The sequence below is a fragment of the Oreochromis niloticus genome, unplaced genomic scaffold (assembly GCF_001858045.2).
Source record: "Oreochromis niloticus isolate F11D_XX unplaced genomic scaffold, O_niloticus_UMD_NMBU tig00000348_pilon, whole genome shotgun sequence".
Taxonomy (NCBI): domain Eukaryota; kingdom Metazoa; phylum Chordata; class Actinopteri; order Cichliformes; family Cichlidae; genus Oreochromis; species Oreochromis niloticus.
In genome coordinates, this window is record NW_020327132.1 from 37,994 (window position 1) to 57,581 (window position 19,588).

A 19,588-nucleotide genomic window follows, 5' to 3' on the forward strand; every position below is an offset into this window, starting at 1 on the left:
ACTGTGTTATGGTGTCGTGATATCTGTGCTTCCTTTATGTGTTATGGAGGTTTTGTTTTTCTCATCATACGGACTCCCTTTTGGGGACTAGTATGAGCTGAATTTCTTTTTTTTCTCCTAGATTGCCCTTCTGTTTTACACATTTCATTGTTTTTATCTCAAAAAATGCCAGACTATGATGGTTTTGACTGTTTTTCAAACAAATTACAGTTGATGCAAACTAAAGTTGAAACTGACTGAAGACAGGAGCAGAAGATGTTGTGGACCTTAAAACGTGGCATGTGTAACTGCTGTTTTTAGACTCTGGACACGAGCTGTGAGTTTTCTAAGGAAAAAAAGAAAGCAGAATAAAAAAGTGAATAAATAAGTAAAAATGTAAGTAACACTAAAACTTGTGTGTATTGCAATTATGCATAGTTATCGTAATTAAGCTACAATTTTAACTCTACTCTCACTAAATATTTCCTGGAGCACCCAAACGTGTTGGGTAATGTTTGTAAAAAAATAACAAATCTGTGCAAAAAAAAAAAAATACATGTGGACCAAAAATGTATAACCCATAATGGTCAGTTCACAGAATTCTCAGTTAAACTGGAGCACGTGCAGGAGCAGTACACTGGCTTGTGTGCTAAACCTGCCTTCTGTTTTATAGAGCCCATAAAAGCCAAGAAAAAGTGTTCTGCATTTGAAGAAAGTCGTGTTTTCAGTGATTCGAGAAGGTTAAAAAAAGGAATTCTATTTGTGCTTTCATTTCTCACTCTTTATCCAGGCCACTCACTCATTCCAGTTCTTCATGTGCAATACAAAGGCTGTTGAGCCAGCCACCCTCCTCTCAGTTTTTACTTATGTGATCTATGGCCAGAGCTGGGACGTTCATCAGTTATGTTTGTATATTTTAAAAAATGAACCTCCCAATACTACTACCTACTTTTCCTAATAGTTTTTCTTTGACTTTGCAGAAGATCTAATTACACTTCCAGCTGACTCCTTAACAATGTGACAATGTCTGCTTTTCCAAATTTACAAAGATGGACTACAGCTTGTGACTCCTACTTAACAGCAGTACATTCTTACAGTACTGTATCTCCCAGGTCATATAAAAGAGCATTATGTCAAAAACTGAAAGTGAAAATAAAATGTGTGTTGTTTTTTCATTGTTTTTCCCCCTAGAAATGACTTCTAGTAGAAGATGGAATGAAATGAAAAACATGATTTGCCACAGTTGCTATTTAGCACAGTGAAGCATTGAAGGGTCTTTCTTAGCAATTTCCAATGGCTTTTGCTATGGCTGTTACACATGTACTTCTGAGTTAGGAACCTTTACATTTGACTACTGAGCTGCACACCTAGCATATGTAAGGCATGCACCAGGCCAGTCTTTCTCTCCTCTTTTGCTTGAACCATTTGTAACAAAATTGGGCACTGTCTGTCTGTGATGTTTGTTTTGTTTTAAACGGTTGGGAGAGAGCTCCATACCTGCTGCTTTTACAAGATTATTGGTGAAACAGCCTTGGGAGCTGCTTGTAAATCTGTTTAGTCTGATGATGGTATAACATTGTTTTTGGGGGGTCAACTTTCCCAGTCAATTAAAGGCGAAGTGGGATAGTGAGAAAGATTAGAAAGAAAGTAGACAGGAGTACTGGGTGTACTGTTAGGTGTCCAGCAAAGAACAAGGTGGCAAAGGAAAAGGTTTTTTCTGATTAAGCTGATGAGCTATAGCATAAATATTTGGAAAATATTAAGTTTTCTTCTTAACCCTAGAAGCTAGGTAAAGAAGAGAGGTGATGATCAGTGAGCAGCAGCAAAGAAAATGAGCACAGGAGGTATAGAGAAGGACCTATTGTTTATGGTAGAATAAGCACAGTTGGAATAAGAAATAAAAGTTACAAATTTTAGAGGAAAACATCTTTGTTCTGTCTTTTTTCCACCCACCCGATTCATTAGCATTCTGACTTTTATGATTGAGCAGTGTGATTTTGGGTGTAGCAGGCAACATATTTGCAATCCGAAAATTTTTTGCTTTCGAAACAATGTTTTACAGTTGTTTAAACACACACACACACACACACACACACACACACACACACACACATAAAGCGCAATTGTAATCTCATTCCCCTCCCCCGCACGGTCCCGTTTCTACCTGACGGGAGAGTTTTTCAAAGGCAACAAGTTCTGATAATCCTATGATATACATATTACATTGTTCTTCTTTTTTTCACCCTTTTGTCCTAAACTTAAGTAGAAGTATCTGGCTCGCCATCTGGATGCCAGACACGACTCAGTACTGGAACCTGGAGGGCTGTTTTTCTAGTCAGAGTCATCCGGGAATAACAAGGGCGAAAAGCGAAGAAAATAAGCTGCGTGTTGTTTTCTTTATGCTACTACGAGAATTCATGTCGCGCTATTTTCCCACGATCATCTGTCGTTTGACGATAATATCTGCGCTCCTGCTGACCAGAGAAACGAACAGTATGTACAAAGTTTTTGTTTGTTTTATTTATGCTTGGATGGGCTTAGGCTGAAATGAAATGAACTGGCAGGTGTTACAATTAATGCTGTCCAAATCTGACTGACTAGAGTTCTCTTACTGAACAAGCAAAAAGAACTTAAACACTGAACATGAAGTAAGTGAAGTTAAACCGAAACAGGAATAACACTTTTTGAATAAAGCGCAATGTTGCAGAAATATGCACATTTTGCATCACATTAGTTTCTGGGAATGTTGATTAAATAGTGATTACAATGCTATTGCTATTGCTTTTGCCATGCCTATTTCACGTTTTCATTGTCTCATTAAAACAACTACTTGTACCAGTTTGTAAAGAGAGAGCCAGTTTGATATTGGGAAGAATCGAGTTTGGCTCAGGTACAGACACAGCAGTTCCAGTTTCTCAGGTGGCCCTTTGGGAAAATTAATTACTCACCATTGCTGTAATACACATAGTTACTTTGTAACCTGCAGGGACACTAACTAGCTAAACGTAATGTTTGTGCGTTTTTTCGGGTTAAATTTTTACTTTAATGGCAGTTGATAGACTGTAGTCATTTTGTGGAAACTTGTTTTTATTAGTTCAGGAAAAACTTTCTAAAAATCTTTTAGTAGTTTTAGCTGCAAACCCTCCTTTCATTAAAAGATTGTGGCTTCTTTTAAATTTGACCTCCCTCGGTCCAGCTTATTTAGATACTTTCAAGTTCGCCACTTCCTTCAGCATTATAACCCCAACTTTCCAAATATAACACCATTTACTGGTGTTGATGATCTGTTGAAGCTCACATTTAAGCCTAAGGGTCTTATCTCAAGAATTAATAATTGTATAGCCTCCTTTAAGAATATAACAATGGCAAAGATCAGAGCAGACTGGGAGAATGAGCTGGTGGTGGACTTAGAGGAGGAGACCTGGGAGAGCGCTCTGTTAAGAGTAAACAACAGCACTTTTTGTGCTAAATTAAACATCATACAGTTCAAGATTTTACACCGCATTTATTACTCCAAGGCAAGACTGGCCAGAATATTTCCAAACATAGATGCAAGCTGTGAGAGATGTAGAAATCCCTCCGCAGATTTAACACATATGTTTTGGTCATGTCCTACTTTAAAAGCCTACTGGTCAACAATTTTCAATAGTTTGTCCGAAGCATTGAATGTTGAGCTTCAACCCAATGCAGTTATGGGTATATTTGGTGTCACAGATAGAGGACATAGAACATTAAGGAAGAGTCATAAAAACATAATCGCTTTTACTACATTGCTTGCACGCAGAAGGATATTGTTGCATTGGAAGTCAAAAAAACCACCCAAAGCGGCTTTGTGGTTCAGTGACCTGACACAATTTATACAGCTGGAAAAGTTAAAGTAAGCTCTCAAGGGGTCGAAGGAGAGATTTTTTGTTGTTTGGGATACATTCCTAAAACATTTAGAGAAAATTAAAATCATACCCATCTGAAAGAGGCTTGACAGCTGCCGAAAATCCTTTTTTTGTGTGTGTGATTGGGATTAATTTTGTGCAAAATATCGCCCTTTAAGTGTACATCTTCAAATATGGTGAATTTCCTTGTACCTCATTTAAATTCACTTTATTTATTAATTAATGTATTTATTTTTATTTATTTATTTTATTTTTTATTTTATTTTATTTTATTTTATTTATTTATTTATTTATTTATTTTTTTCTCTTTGGGTCGGTGTCCATTATGTTTTTGGGGTGGGATAAATATATAAAAAAAAGGAGCACTGTGGCCTTGCTATATGTATATCTTTCTACAACATTGTTGATGCTCAATAAAAAAAAGTTTAAAAAAAAAAAAAAAGATTGTGGCTTCTGCTACTTTAATTCATGTGACCACATATATACAAACCCTCCTGACTGGACTTGGTGAGATAGCTGTGAAGGTTAACTTTCCCATGTGTAACATTCCCTCCCCCAAGTCTTACAGATAAGAAATAAACCCTGAATCCTCCCTTAGTTGTGCTGCAATAACCATAGGCTGCTGGGGGATTCCCATGATGCATTGAGCATTTCTTCTTCACTCACCTTTCTCACTCACTATGTGTTAATACACCTCTCTGCACTGAATCATACATGTTATTAATCTCTGGCTCTCTTCCACTGTATGTCTTCTGTCCTGTCTCCTTCCCTCATTCAACCGGTCACAGCAGATGGCCGCCCCTCCCTGAGCCTGGTTCTGCTAGAGGCTTCTTCCTGTTAAAAGGGAGTTTTTCCTTCCCACTGTCACCAAAGCGCTTTCTCATAGGGGCTCATATGATTGTTGGGTTTTTCTCTGTGTTTATTATTGTAGGGTCTACATTACATAATAAAGCGCCTTGAGGTCACTGTTGTTGTGATTTGACGGTTTCTAAATAAAATTGTGTTGAATTGAAAGGAAACTGAAAAAATATGACTATTCAGTTTGGTTCCCTGATTAGATCTGCACAGTACTAATTCCTTATTCCTCACCCAGTCCAGACGCCAAGCTGCTCTGATAGTCCTGGTTCAGGTTTTGAAAAATTGATCCTATTTGGATTTGTAGCTGTAATTGTGAAACTAGTGTTTTACCTTATGCAAATCTGCTTCTTTCTTGTTTCTATTTTTACGCTGAGGTCTGAGCTTTAATAGTGTTTCATGCTCTTTACAGGTGGAAGTGTGACAGTGGTTCAAGGAGGCACTGCTATCTTACCGTGCCAAATCATCCACACTGATGATGATTTGACGCAGATTACCTGGCAGAGGACAACCAGAGAAAAACCTCATAATGACAATTTTATCACTATCCAACCAAGGGAAGAACCACGGTTTGTCAATGGACATGATGATCGATTTAAGTATATCGGGAATTTTAACAACAAAATTGGAACCCTCCAGTTATCCAGTGTTGCACTGAAGGATGAAGGCAGATACACGTGCATCTTCACATTGTTTCCCAGTGGAAATCAGAAGACTGAGATACTTCTTATAGTGATTGGTATAGAAAAAACAAAAACATGTATTTAAGAGATGTGTTTGTATATGAGATGTAGACAGAGTTACTTTTACTGTCACGCTTACATATTGAGTTATTAGTTTTCTGTAACTCTCCTAGTGCCTCCTTTCACAAGTGTCAAGGACAACCTTCCGACTTTGGGCACTGAAGAGGTTTTATTTGCTACCTGCACGGCTGCTGGATCGAAGCCTCCTGCTGAGGTGAGGTGGCTCACTGGTGCTTTGGGAGACAAAGTGAGAACAACGACAATCTCCACCCAGTATGACAACGATACAACTACCACAGTCAGCTCTCTGTTTGGCGTACCTACGAGAGAGATTAATGGTCACCAGGTCCAGTGTGTCATCAGTGGTGACTCCCTGACTAAAGAAGAAACCCTGCCCTTCACCATACAGATCTACTGTGAGTATCAGCTGTTAATAGAGTTTATTATTTTCCCTCTTTTGTGTCGCTGTCCATTTAATAATTTTAATTATTTAATTTGCTATTTAACAAGGTGCACAGCCAGACACACCCACGTTTACATTAAACCATAAGGTGATGCTACTGAACTGAAATGAGCAAAAACCTCTTGTCACAGTATCAAATTACTCTGTACCAGTCATCCAGCCATGAGACAAAAATAGTTTCATTGTCTAATGATAAAATACATTTGTTTATAAATAATGTAATAATGTACTGTCTATACTTTCAGTTCTTTTTACAAACCCTACATCAGTGTTTTTAACAAAAACAGACACACACTTTTTTATAACAAGTAGCATTAAGTGTTAAATTGAGACACGCTTCTCCTTACTTCTCTATGTTGAGTGGGACTGTAACATTTTACCTCGGTCACATAAAATAGTAACTAAAGAATATTAAAATAGAAAAAATATTATTGTTTGATCAGTAATTTTACTTGTTTGTTGTCTGTATGCAGAGAAAAAATAATCATAAAACCCTGTTAACAGTTTCCACTGCAATAAGCTTTAGTATGAAAGTTTATTTTGGACTCCTAAACAACAGTATAAAATAAGTAACACAACAGTATGCTTGTTTAGGACAATATATCTCAAATTTAGAGCTTAAAGCATTAAGTGTATGTAAGTGAGCCAATGAAAACCATGAAGCAGGAAAATAACTGTTTTCTAAAATGGCTTTAAAACAAAATCTAAACTAACCAAAATTTACTAAAACATATGTGAGATGTTATTTTGATTGTATAAATATTTCCTCAGTTCAAAGATTAACACATTTCTCGCTCTATTTTTTGCAGTCTCTCCTACAGAAGTGAACATTTCAGTGATTTCAGAGGACTCATTTGAGTGTGTGACAGAAGCCAACCCAAATGCAAACTTTACCTGGAGCAGGTAAAGTATAAACATTTCTTTTACTGCGTAAGGCATGTTTTTTAAGCACACTGTGCTAGTGGTCCTATCGGATTTAAAGTACCATAGCAGAGTTGGGTGTGAAGAAAATTTTTTGATATTTATCAACAGACTTTTGCTATATTTGGAATATAGATAGAGCTATATTTACACCACCCCAGATCTCCTCTACCAAGACACACCCACAATATCAAAAATCTCTGCCTTGACTGCCCCTGATACACACTGTACCTAACACCTAGGACACTTCCTTCACATGTTGTTTCTTCAGGATATGCTTAATGGGGTGGCATGGATTAAAGCCTCGCCTCCAGGGATTCCCCCTCGCCGTTTGCCTCGTTTCTGGGTTGGGCCTTGATAACCCCACTGTGAAAACCCACTCTTCATAGGGTTTTCTGAATTGCTCTTTATCTGCTTTTCACCAAAGACAAAGACTTTGTCAACTGCTTTAATTCCCCTACAGCTCAAGCTGTAGTCCAAGTATTGTCTCCTTTAGCATAATGTCTTGTGTTTGAATAAAGAAAAATACTATCACAAAGACTGAAATTTGTTTAACTTTTCATTTAACTTTTGGCACAAATCACAACTCACTCACTTTATGTATATTTAATGTTGAGCCTCATTCACGTTTTTTCCAGATCTGGGCAGTCTTTCATGCAGTCTGCTGTCAAAGAAGAGGGTGCAAAGCTACAACTGTTGAGTCTGACCGCATATCTAAATGGCCTCTATCAGTGTGAAGCAGCTAACTCATATGGAATAAAACATGGTCAGCTCTATGTGCATGTGGCATCAGGTGAGATCAGTTTGGATTTAGCTGTGCAGTTTGTCCAAATTTATCTTTTGTTTCTCTATTTCAGATCTGAGCTTTTGTGGATGTTGTGTCATTTAGATGTTACTGTGTTTTCTTTTTTTGTTTTCTCCTATTGAAAGATATAAACAGAGACTTGAATATCTAGACTATGAGTAAAATTATTCCATATAATTTTCTCTCCATATTTAAGTATTCGCATCATGCCCTAGAAGCTAGAATTCCTTGGAGAATAGTTACGTTAAAGAAGTGGTTCGAGTACCCTAGAGTTAAGTTAATGAATCGATGAGTGATGCTCCACTCAGTGTAATACGACCAGTTCTTTAAGCTAAGAGCATGTCTTAGCTTGAAGTTCTTTTCATATCAAATTTGTCTCACATTGTTTTCTATGTCAGATCTTGTCTGTTGGAAAACATTTTTCATTGTGTTGGATACAGGTGTCAGGTTAGGGTTGTTTGAATACTGTCCAACTCATTTAAATGTGAAATATAAAACTAAATTCCAATAAACAGAAAACAACTAATCATCTCCTTCTCAATATATTCTTCCTTCTTGTGTCTCTGCAGGAGCATGCTCTGCTGCTTGGGCCTCATTTGGTCTTTTGCTTTCCCTGGATGTCATCGGAGCTACATGGTTCTTTTATAAATCTGGACGTTTTAAAAAGTGCTTACAACAATAACCCTGTATGTTAGAGTGAATTGTTAAATGTTTGTCATTTTTATTCTTACCATTTGTACTTTAACTGTGTGTTGAAAGGAATTCTTTTGTTCTCCCCTCCTCAGATTCTCGAGGTTCTGGGTGAGGGGCTATAGTGTTTTATTGCAGATACATCCTATCTGGAAGATCTGCTTCTTTTGATGTGGTAAAACTTCCCGCCCTTTGTATGGCTTCACTGTGTTATCTAGGGTGAACCATAGATTGGGTGTGGGGAGGTTACCCTCTTTATGACCTAGGATGTTGTTCCTGCTTTATGACCCTTTTGGTCAGCAGCTCACACACACACACACACACGCACTTACAAAACCACAGGCAGGGTATTCCTTGTTCACATGTGTACCTATGTAAGCCGCTATATGTTAATGACCCTATGCATATTCAAGTAACCACAATAAAAGGAGTGCTATGGGGAACCTGGCTGAGAGCAACTGGGGTCAAGCGAAGGAACGGCGCCTGTCCAGTTCTCTCCCGTGCACGTGAAACATAAAGAATGTTGCCTACTCGTGTCTTGCTTGCTGTGTGATTACATTGCCTTCAACGTTCCAGCGAATAGGTTCATGCTACAAACCTATCACTGTATGTACTTAATATGTAGCACTGTACTCCTAATATTAAAGGATATGTACACAATGTACAAATAGCTTTTGAAGTTTTAGTAAATAAAAATAGACCAAGCCTCAATTGCAAGGGGTCAGACAACAATATTTTTTGTTATATATACACACAGTATAAACGTTGTCTGGTTATATTTTGACTGGCGTAAATGTGATTGGACCTGAACCAGAATGATGTCGGGGAAACTATGGAAGCCTTTAGAAAAGCTCGTAATCTGAAAATTACAACATCCTCTTAAAACAATGAATTAATTCTCATGTTCTGGGTCTCTGATGTTTATTTGTATTTTTATTTGAAAACATGTGTTGTATACTTTAGTTTCAGCCATTAAAGTTGATTATTTGCCTCGCAGTACAGATGGACAATGATCCAAAACACACTGAAAAAGAAGCCCAGGAGGTTTTGAAGGTAGCGTATTATATATATATATATATATATATATATATATATATATATATATATATATGTATATATATATATATATATATATATATATGTATATATATATATATATACATAGCATATTGTGATAAAGTTCATTATTTCCTGTAATGTACTGATAAACATTAGACTTTCATATATTTTAGATTCATCACACACAACTGAAGTAGTTCAAGCCTTTCATTGTTTTAATATTGATGATTATGGCATACAGCTCATGAAAACCCAAAATTCCTATCTCAAAAAATTAGCATATTTCATCCAACCAATAAAAGAAAAGTGTTTTGAATACAAAAAAAGTCAACCTTCAAATAATTATGTTCAGTTATGCACTTAATACTTGGTCGGGAATCCTTTTGCAGAAATGACTGCTTCAATGCGGCGTGGCATGGAGGCAATCAGCCTGTGGCACTGCTGAGGTGTTATGGACGCCCAGGATGCTTCGATAGCAGCCTTAAGCCCATGCAGAGTGTTGGGTCTTGTGTCTCTCAACTTTCTCTTCACAATATCCCACAGATTCTCTATGGGGTTCAGGTCAGGAGAGTTGGCAGGCCAATTGAGCACAGCAATACCATGGTCAGTAAACCATTTACCAGTGGTTTTGGCACTGTGAGCAGGTGCCAGGTCGTGCTGAAAAATGAAATCTTCATCTCCATAAAGCTCTTCAGCAGATGGAAGCATGAAGTGCTCCAAAATCTCCTGATAGCTAGCTGCATTGACCCTGCCCTTGATAAAACACAGTAGACCAACACCAGCAACTGACATGGCACCCCAGACCATCACTGACTGTGGGTACTTGACACTGGATTTCAGGCATTTTGGCATTCCCCTCTCCCCAGTCTTCCTCCAGACTCTGGCACCTTGATTTCCGAATGACATGCAAAAGTTGCTTTCATCAGAAAAAAGTACTTTGGACCACTGAGCAACAGTCCAGTGCTGCTTCTCTGTAGCCCAGGTCAGGCGCTTCTGCCGCTGTTTCTGGTTCAAAAGTGGCTTGACCTGGGGAATGCGGCACCTGTAGCCCATTTCCTGCACACGCCTGTACACAGTGGCTCTGGATGTTTCTACTCCAGACTCAGTCCACTGCTTCCGCAGGTCCCCCAAGGTCTGGAATCGGTTCTTCTCGACAATCTTCCTCAGTGTCCGGTCACCTCTTCTCGTTGTGCAGCGTTTTCTGCCACACTTTTTCCTTCCCACAGACTTCCCACTGAGGTGCCTTGATACAGCACTCTGGGAACAGCCTATTCGTTCAGAAATGTCTTTCTGTGTCTTACCCTCTTGCTTGAGGGTGTCAATGATGGCCTTCTGGAGAGCAGTCAGGTCAGCAGTCTTACCCATGATTTCGGTATGGGGTAATGAACCAGGCTGGGAGTTTTTAAAAGCCTCAGGAATCGGTTCTTCTCCACAATCTTCCTCGGGTCTGGCTGCGCTCTTCTCGTTGTGCAGCGTTTCCTGCCACGTATGATGTAATTGTCATTATGTCTTTCATTCTCGAAGTTCCTGCAGGAGGGTGCTCTGCTGCATGGACTGGTGACTCTGATTAGATGTCAGATTTTCCATGTGTGTATGGGAATACAGAGATGCTGCCCATGTATCCGATGAAAATTAGATGGACTTAGATATTGCCATTTAATACATATACCAACAGTGAGTCAGTATTGTCGTGGAATTTTGTAAATAAAGTCTGCAACACGGAAAGCGCTATGGTCAAGCTATTCATTTCTGCGCAGGAGAGCCAACACACACATCAAACATCACAGTTCACAGTCATCAAATTCAAATCAAATTCAAATTTTATTGCCATTATTTTGTCATGTCAGCTCTGCCCTTCGGATGCCTCAGCTCCTCTATTATGCCCCTCCACTGGGTGTTTCTGTGTGTGACATAGAGAACGAGTTACTTTCACCATCCTGCTTGCGTGTTGATTTATTTAAGTGCTGTAACTCTCCTAGTGCCTCCTTTCACAAGCGTCAAGGACAATCTTCCCACTTTGGGCAAAGAAGAGGTTTTATTTGCTACTTGCACAGCTGCTGGATCCAAGCCTCCTACTGAGGTGAGGTGACTCACTGGTGCTTTGGGAGACAAAGTGAGGACAACGACAATCTCCACCCAGTATGACAACGATACGACTACCACAGTCAGCTCTCTGTTTGGCGTACCTACGAGAGAAATTAATGGTGACCAGGTCCAGTGTGTCATCAGTGGTGATTCCCTGTCTACAGAAAAAAGTCTGCCCTTCAGCATACAGGTCTACTGTGAGTATCAGCTGTTAATAGAGTTTATTATTAAACTTATTTGAGTCTGCCTCAAATAAGTTTTGTTCATATGAGCGCAGGTATCAACTTACCAATATTCATCATTTAATAATTTTTCAGTTTCATGTATATGTTCAGGTCAGAATTAATTTACTGCAGCTAAAGTCAGAAAATGGCTCAGCAATCCAGTTGTTTTGAAGGAGAGGTACCATTTATGATTTTGGGGGCACACCACTATCCTGCAAAGTAAAGCTGCTGACAATGTCTGTTTATAGCCATACCTATTTTTTTGTTTCTGGTCTACTACTTCCAGCATGACAAAACACCATGTGACAAAGTCTGTCTCAAACTTGTTTGTCAAGCCTGACAATGAGTCCATTATTTTCACCGATCTCCACAGTCATAAGATCCATCCAGTACACATGAGGAATGGCAGAGGATGAAGCAAAACTAATAGAGGCTTGTTTTGAAACTGAACACAGGTTCCTCTGGTTTTGTGCGGTGTTATGTTTCTGGTGGAAGTCCCTGAGAAGAACACAAAATTTAATATCCTTTTTTCAGACAAGGTGATTGTAAGTGAGCCTGTGGCAACCTTCATGTGTATCAAAGGATCACTCCTTCAAACTAAATAAAAGGAACCACAATTTATGGTTTTGTGTGACATGATAGGATTCCAGCAAATGTGAAATATTACTTTGACACCATTAGTATTTCCTCATTTCAGAATTAACACTGTTCTCTTTCGGTTTTTGCAGTCTCTCCCACAGAAGTGAACATTAGAGAAATTTCAGAGGACTCATTTGAGTGTGTGACAGAAGCCAACCCAAGCGCAAACTTTACCTGGAGCAGGTAAAGTAGCTTGAATAATGATTTAAGCTGAAACTTTAATTAACTTCTGTTTGTTTGTCTTGTGCAACCTGTTTTTAAAAAAGCCCTGAGGAACAAAAATAGGTATTGTATTTAGTGATATACAGTATAACACATAATAAAGTTGTTGGGAGTGAATTTTGGAAAATTAAAGAAGGCAACATTTAAACTTTAGCTGATGGGTGTTTCCTGAACATGCACGCTTTAGGAACAGACTGTGGTTAAACTGTAGGTTCTGAAAAAAAAATAATTTAATATAATATTTTTTTCAGAATATATATATATATATATATATATATATATATATATATATGTATGTATATATATGTATGTATATATATATATATACATATATATATATATATATATATATATATGTATTCTACCAGGCCTCTGGTAGAGGGCCTGAGTTTGAAGGATAGTCTGCCTGCAGGGGCGAGAGGGGATTTTTTTTTAATAGATATATAAATATTAGGTTTTGGTTACAATCACAGAATACAACAATGCTCATGTGAGCAAGGAAATGACAGTGAGTTATTTCTTTCTTTTTGGGGGGGGGGGGGCACAACACATTATTCTGCTTCCTCTGTACAGTTCATGTTGAGCCTTGTTCATGTTTTTCCAGATCTGGCCAGACTTTGCTGCAGTCTTCTATCAAAGTCGACGGTGCAGAGCTACAACTGCTGAGCCTGACCTCTGATCAAAATGGCCTCTATCAGTGTGAAGCATCTAATGCATATGGAACTAAACATGGTCAGCTCTATGTGCATGTGGCATCAGGTGAGGGCAGCTTGGATTTAGCTGTGCAGTTTGTCCAAATCTTTCTGAATTTGCTTGAGTTTTTAATTTGAGGCTTTGCTGGTGTTGCTTCATTCTAATGTTGTTCTGAAAACCAGCCAGCTTAAAGAGGTGGTTGGTTTAAGATATCGCCAGCATAAAACGTAGTGTTAATGAATGGATCACTCCACCCATGGCTCCACACAGAGCAAAAATGAAATTAAAGTCAGCTCCATCACTGGAAGAACGTGTCCTAGCAAATAGTTCTTTTCATGGTCATTTGTCTCAGAACCTTTCAGAACATAAAAGTTTTTGAATGTTTGGTACAAGTGCTGCATGGTGTTTGAACAATGTTTGAAAAGACTAAACACCATGAAGGAGAGAAAGGATTACTCATTCTCACAATATTTTTTTTTTTCCATGTGTGTCTGTAGGAGCATGCTCTGCTGTTTGGGCCCTAGTTGGTGTTTTGTTTTTCCTGAATGTTGCTGTTGCTGCAGTATGGTACCTTGATAAATCCAGACAGCTTCAAAGGTACTTCAAACACACACACACACACACACACACACACACACACACACACACACACACACACACACAGACACAATTTGACAGGTCACTCAAAAACTGTGTAAACTGCTCGGTTATTTCTTTAAAAATTCCAAATTGCATTTGCCGCAAAGTTCAACACTAACGATTCAACAGGGCACTGGTTTCTCTATTACATTTCACTATATTCCTCAAATTAAAATGTATTTGCAGACAAAGTGTTCATTCACTGAGACACATTGACGAACTGTACAGATTTGCTTTTATTGATATTGAGTTATGATTTTGGTTTTCTTGGCTTTCGTACATTCATCATAGTTTGTGGCGAGTTTTCAGGTGGTTCAGTTAGTTGTGTTGCTCTGTGGTGCCAAAACAACTCTACAGCAACCTTTGTTTATAATTTGTTCTTAGTTAGTGTCATTTCTCCCAAATACAAAGTATTTCCAGCCAGTGGATGATGATCCACTTCTGGGGATAAGCTCCTCGTGTTCTGCTTTGTCTGACATTTCATCTTTGTTTCATTTGTTAATGCCACAAAATTTCCAGGCTTAACTGTAAGCCATGCATACTGTCTTGTTTTTCTCTGGCGTTAGGTGTTTTCCATCACATGGTGATGGGCCTAGAGACCCACCATCTCCCAGGAGTGCAGGAGATGATCAAAGACGAGAACAAGAACAACTGCAGGAAGTGAGCGAGGTCACCAATGGTTAATATGTAGAGATTTGAAACTCAAAATTAATTATGTTAAATATAAATTAATTAATATGTCTCTCAATATTTTGGTGCTAATGACTTAACTTACAGTTTTTCTCAATTGCTTCTGTGCAATTCTCACAGCAGAAAAGTCATTCAAGCCACTCTTCATGCGGTTCTCAAAACAGTTAGAGCATTTTTCACAACAGAGTCTCTTGTGCAAAAGAAACTACTACAATCAAAACCTTTCTCACATTGTTCAAAAAATGAATAGTCAGTCAGTCACTTTATCTCTGTGATGAATGAATAGAAACCTTTCACCACCCTTTAAAGACGTAGTCATCAAATTGTTTAGTTTTTTTTCCTCAAAACCTTAAATGACTTTAGTATTTCTTATTTTATTAAATCTGCCCTTCTTTTTTCAATAGTGTGTTGAATATTACAGAAGTGTTACTATTCTTTGTAAAATCTGCAGATACACTGAGAGTCTTTGCGTGTTTGTTTTAAATTAAATGCAGGTTTTTAAACAAATGTTCTGAATTCTCTGCCTCAGCAATCCTTCTGACTGTTGTGGAAGCCAAAGATGGACAATATCTCCACTGAAGTTTCCACCAACATATTATTCCAGAGTTAGCTTGGCAATGAAATTTAATTAAGTCTTTTTAAAAAGGCCATGTTGTGAAACAACTTCACATGTAACTGGAATAACCGTTAGGTTGTGGTTTTAGCTGCCTGTTCCTCTGTTGTCGTGTAAAGCTTTAACTGTATTTGCTATCTGTTCTTGTGTTTCCCCCAAACTTGTGAAATGCTTTCATCATCAGTGAAAACTGTTGACAGCTATAGTAATGTGGTTACTGTAAATTCAGGAAAGAAAAATCCACTTGCCTTCAGTAACAGCCTTCCCTCAGGGTAACAATAGAAGTATTTAAGGTTATAATGTACAATACTGGGCAATAGTGGACACTTCAACCATTCATATGGAATTACATGTTTTCCCTTTTTTGCTTATTATGCCTATAAAAAGCACCATGACAGTATCCAGTCAGTGTGCTAGCACAGCTGCAGCAGGTGTGTTTGCATTGCAGCTCTGGCTGATGTTCTTTACTCCTCTTGATAACACGAGCCATTAAGCTGCAGTTTATAAAACCCACAGTGTTTTTATCAGAAACACTAAATGAATTACCAGTACAATACAAAAACTCACACAGAGAATAGCTTCACTGCACACTGTGAATGGTGCTAAATTTCTCTTGTGCACGATGATGGTGCACACACTTACTCCCCACCACTACATAAAACTATAATAAAACAGGCCTGCACTTGTCTGTACTTGCCATGAATGTACAAGTTTTGCTCTAATAAAACAAAACTTACAAGTAAAAAAAAAAAATCTTAATCTTCATTCATATATTTACTGAATGTGCTGATCAATGGTTAATAAGAAACTTGAACAGAAAGCCTGAGTATATGAACCGATTTCTTATAAACTTATGGGAGTATGATTAAATACTCATTTTTAGGTAAAATACTAAAAATGGTAAATTTAAATTTTAATATAATATGAATACAAGACTACGTATTGCATTAAGTAACAAATGCTAAGTTACACAAATGCAAATGCACTCTCTTAATTTCTTATCTTTAGTTGTTCTGGTTCAGACCTTTAACTCCATGCGTTCAGCCGAGCTGACTTATTTAAAACATAGACGGGTCTAATAAGTGTGCTGACTGATAAAGAGCTGTTTTTACTTCACTGTTATGAAAAGCGTGTCATCATAAAGACGGAAACTGACTGTAACTGATAACTCTGTCCAACATTGGCTTATGCATTTCTGCAAAGCTTATGATGCCTGCATTTTCCCAGGAGCTATGCTGTTGGGAAGGTTTGTTCCCAATGCAAATTGGTCATGGGTTAGGGGCCAGATCAAATGCAATTCAAAAGACTTCTATCATGTAAAATACAAAAAAAACAAAACAAAGTTACCTCACTTGGATCTCTGTTTCCAGAGAGCCAGACTCACTCTACAGTGTTTGCTGTAAGCTGCATCACTTTCCACCTTGGTGAAAGGCAAGTTTAACTTCTGTTGACACACAAATGTTTTAAGTATTGTCAGTGAAACCCTTTGATCATCTGTTTCGAGCTGACTTTTGTTATGAGTATACAAGCTAACGACAGGAGGCAAAGTCAGCAAAAACAGAATTTGTGACATGTTCAGTATCAAAATTGAAATTTAAGTTCTGTATTACAAGCACTACAGAAAAGCAGTGAAATACTGTGAAAAACAATGTCAACCTTCAAAATGCACTCTCAGCTGCTAATCTGACTCTTCCTTGACCAGTTTAAGAAAAGAAATAGCTTGATAGTAGGTCGATAGACCATTTTTTACAAAACTGTATTCGGTATATGAAGCTAAAATTTCACAGCATGTGTGTTTAAACGTTGGCCCATAATTTTTACCCCCATACATAAAAAGGCTGATGGAATATTGTCGTGGGTGGGTGGTGGTGATGTGTCATGGAGTTTTCTGTGGAAAAAGGCATTTGTGTAGAATCAAGCTATTTTATTACTGCATGCATGCATGCAGAGCGAACACACACATCAAAAATATCACAGGTCTAAGTTATGAGCACTCTGCCCTTGGAGTCTCAGCTCCTCTTTCATACCCTCACACACAATGCTCTGTATCTTCCCAGATATAGCAGGTTTTTGTTCCACGGGCTGTTGCTGAGCAGAGAACAACTCCCACTTCGTTCTTCTACGCCCTAACAGTTAACAGATAACATAGTGAAACATCTTTAAGCAAAGCTAAGCAGTTTTCACAAGGTCATGCTGAGAAATACACATACTTCATCTAAGCATATGCAAAAGCACTTAAATACTTTAAATGAGAACAATAGAAATTTTCTATTACATGCAAATTTGTGAATGCGATAACTCGAATGAGGCGATGCAGAAGTTTGAAGTCGATGCTATAAGTGCAGCTTCTAAAAATCTTAGATGAGTTTGAATCAGAGGTTTTCTGAAACTCTTGTGAATGTGATAACTTGAGGACAAGGTGACAAAGGATTTTGAAATTGACACCATAGGTGTATCAACTAGGAGACTGAGGGGTAGCATTGACGGTCACTAGTATTTTTCTGCTTTTCTTTCCAAGCTCCTTAGACTACAATGACCTGGATGACTGAGAACCTTCACAGACACTTTGACCAGTTATTTAACTAATCAACTATTTGCTGCCAAGTTAGTGTGTCAAATGAAGATATGTTTGTATTTTAATTGTGTAGGTTACATTTAGCTAAATTCATCTTAATCCTTTATAGCAATAGTTACACTAGTACATGTTTTTTAACTCTAAACTTTAAATCTCTAAACTTGTTTATTGAAAAGAGTCAGCATTAATGAATAAACTGTGCCTTGTCTTTTCTCTCATTTACACATGCACACAGGGGGTATTTGTGAGAGCCAGCAAAAATGCTTTCCATTTGACAACATGTCTTTACTCTACACATTAAAACAGTCTTCTCAAACTGTGGAGCTGGTGGTGCACGGACTACTGTAGGGAATAACTGGGGACATTTCAGAGAAAGCTGGAGAATTTCTTTGTTAAAGCATTACACAGTCAGGGTTCCCTGCTTTTGGAAAGCTATACATCATATCAAATCATATATCATACACCTGTGTCCCAGATGGTTGTACTTTTCAATTTATTTAGGTTTTTGTGTGGCAGCTTTTTTTAAGCATTCAATCACTAAAGTGTGTTGTTTGATCTGTATTCTAAATTGACTAATTATAAATCGTTCAGTGTGCTTGCTTTATATCTTGTGTTTTTTTATTGTTTGCTTAAAATTAAACTTTGTTTTGTAATTGCTTTTATAACATGTTACACTGCTGAAATACTTTTTGTTACCATTTTTCTTCAAAAGTAAATAAACATGCATAAAATCAGTACGTTCCTCTCCCTCAGTATATACATTCAGGTGTGTAAACCCCATCTGTCATCCTTGATATTGAATTCCAGTTGGACGTTTTGGTCTTGTGGAGAGCAGAAATCAAATGTGGATTTTCTGGCATCTGTAAAACATGATGGAGGCACTGTCATGTTTTGGAGCTGCATATCAGTCAGTCGTGTTGGCGATCATGTCAAAATTAATGGAGTTATGAACAAAGAAAAGCACCATCAGATTTAGATCCACCATGAAATTACATCTGGAAAGAACCTGACAGACAATGGCTTCCCAAATGGACTCCCAGTGCATTAAAAGCACACCTGGATAGAAAACTACACAATGGAATATTATCAGTGTATTCACCTGTCTGAGGGAGAATGAGCTCTGTTGCCTCAGTAGTGAGGGATGAAGTGGGAGAGAAGGATTCGCCATGATGGAGAGAACTTTGTTCAGTTTTGGTTGCTTTCTCACAATACCACCAAAATATCATCCAGGTGACAGCGATAACACACTGCATCAGCTAGTAGCTCCCGCTATCTCCCGAACTGACCAGTGGTCACCAGTGATGGGAATAACGGCGTTACAAGTAACGGCGTTACTAACGGCGTTACTTTTTTCAGTAACGAGTAATCTAACTAATTACTATTCCTATCGTTACAACGGCGTTACAGTTACTAACAAGAAAACGCGGTCCGTTACTATTTTTCAACAAACAGACGGTTGAAGCTGTGTTCAGCTTACCGCATCTTATATCAGCTGCAGGAAGTAGCTGTAAGTAATCTGGACGCTACAGCTTTAAGCAGCTGCGCGCTCCCGCGGACGGTAATCACGATCACTGTCCAGCACAACACCTGGAGCTAAGGGGGCAAAACAATCGCATGAGTGCTGCTGTTTGACTGAGGAAGAATAAAGTAGTCGTGGTAAGTCAATCACATGACCACTTAAAGACAAAGCAACAAGGTGCCAGTTTTTAAATTGTGTCGATAGGCCACGTAAAACCAGAGTCAGGATAAACAAGATATACGCGGCGTTTTTTCCTCAATAGTTTCGCCACGTTAGCGCTAGCA

General features: G+C 38.2%; 2 long non-coding RNA genes across 3 annotated transcripts; one reads left to right on the plus strand and one right to left on the minus strand.

Moving 5' to 3' along the window:
- Window positions 1-2,103: 2,103 nt before the first annotated feature.
- LOC106096496 (nectin-2) lies at window positions 2,104-18,522 on the plus strand. Of its 2 annotated transcripts, XR_003217308.1 has the most exons (9): window positions 2,104-2,472; window positions 5,137-5,463; window positions 5,581-5,883; window positions 12,443-12,536; window positions 13,180-13,334; window positions 13,766-13,865; window positions 14,474-14,567; window positions 16,581-16,641; window positions 18,021-18,522. It is a non-coding gene; the product is annotated as a nectin-2 (long non-coding RNA). The 2 variants fall into 2 exon arrangements; XR_002060852.2 differs by lacking the exons at window positions 12,443-12,536; window positions 13,180-13,334; window positions 13,766-13,865; ... (1 more) ...; window positions 16,581-16,641; window positions 18,021-18,522 and adding exons at window positions 6,740-6,833; window positions 7,490-7,644; window positions 8,226-8,380.
- Window positions 17,898-19,075, minus strand: LOC112844583 (uncharacterized). The gene is made up of 2 exons (XR_003217309.1): window positions 18,885-19,075; window positions 17,898-18,645 (listed from the first exon to the last, which is right to left on the minus strand). It is a non-coding gene; the product is annotated as an uncharacterized LOC112844583 (long non-coding RNA).
- Window positions 19,076-19,588: the final 513 nt, after the last annotated feature.